Here is a 1,682-nt window from a genome sequence, read left to right as displayed (position 1 = left end):
GACATTGAACTGATTGTTTTAAACATTTGTGCTTGGCTGGGTGGGAAAATAAAAATGTGTGTTTCTACTAGGCATAAATTACAGAATATAGTTATGGATCACTGCATATACAAAAGCCATTTTTAAAAAAATCATATATTATTTTTGCTGGTGTCAGCAATGTACGTGTATACAATCACTACTGACCTAAAAAACATAGAAATTTCCACTGAAGTGCCACTTCACTTACCTAAAAATAGAAAAGAAAAATGAGTAAAAAACGTGTGCAAAGAGAGATGGAGGTAGGCATTACGAGTAACTGTTGTCCTGCATAATATTTGAAGATATATTTGTAAATTAAACTGACTAAAATTTGAAGAGGACTTGTTTTTGATTTACCAATCAGAGGTTACTTTCTCACATTTGTTACAGAAAGAGGAATTGTATGTAGAAAACATTACAGTATTATTTCCCAACTTTTTTTTAATGTTAATAATTGATGATTTATGTGGGACTGTTTTTACCTTAGTGCTCTCTTAAGTACTTGACTCCTTGGTCAGCTAAAAATAACTTATATTGGCTTTTGGGAGAGCCAAGTCAAGAACTGAGTGGGAAGAAATTTTTATTTACTTGTTGACACTTCATGCTTGTCACCATCAAAAAGTTAAGCACACATGAAAGGATGAATAGCTCGGAGGAGCTTTCTTTCTCATTATCTCTACTGTGCTTTTATGCTTATGTTTTAAGCATTATTTTTAAGGGCTTTCATTAGACTTGGAATGTGAGGTGCTCTTGTTCTGCAAGTGGGGCACAATGCCAGATTATTAGAAGGATACTAACTGAGTATCAAACACTTGATGAACACATATTCCACAAAATGCAAATATATACACCTGTCACGATCCATTATTTTGATGGGTAGAGCAATCTCACTGCTTTTATCTGCTTTTCTATTCTGTTTCTATTTTTTCTTTTGCTGTTTCACCTATTTCTGCCTTCTATTTTCTGTCTTCTTTTTCTCTGTAGGCCTGATGTCCCACATCACTTTGTGCTCAGCATGTCGGGAATGGGAATGACTTCTGTCCAGCATTCACACTTTTCCCTATTTTTAGCTGGATAATATCGCTCCTGTTTAATTTAGAGCACCTGACATTAACAGCATACTGGAAGAACTGCTCCCCTTGTAATGTCTTAAACTCAACTTTCTTCCCTTGTTCCCAAGAAGTGTTCGTAATTACTTCAGTCCCTTCTGATATGAGAACTATATATATCTGCAAGAAAAGTGAAACTTTCTGCATTATATGGGAACTTTAGAACTGGAATAATTTGAAATGCAGGTGCTTTGTTAAGAAACATTGAAGGCACAATGTGCTTCCTGGGAGGTAACTCTAACTCTCAACAGGTGTCTAAGGAGTAACACAGCAATAAGAACGGGTGAAAAATAGAAAAGTAGCAAACAGAAGGGGAGAGGACAGCAGACAAGATTAACTGTGAAATGATTGATAAGATCTTTTGCCTAGTGAGAAAATGAGAGAGAGAAAAAAAATTCCTTGCTGTTTTAGATGTTCAGCATTTAGGTGCCTAACCTGATCCTCTGTAAATAAATTTGATGTTCAGACAGCTAGAACATCAGTGGTCCTTTAATGTCTAATTCCTTTGAGATGTTTGAATCTGGGTGGCCAGAAAGCTAACACAACAGAAGC

This window comes from Anas acuta, chromosome 3, assembly GCF_963932015.1.
Source record: "Anas acuta chromosome 3, bAnaAcu1.1, whole genome shotgun sequence".
NCBI lineage: Eukaryota > Metazoa > Chordata > Aves > Anseriformes > Anatidae > Anas > Anas acuta.
The sequence above is the reverse complement of the archived record's forward strand: the minus strand, read 5'-3'. Positions refer to the sequence as shown.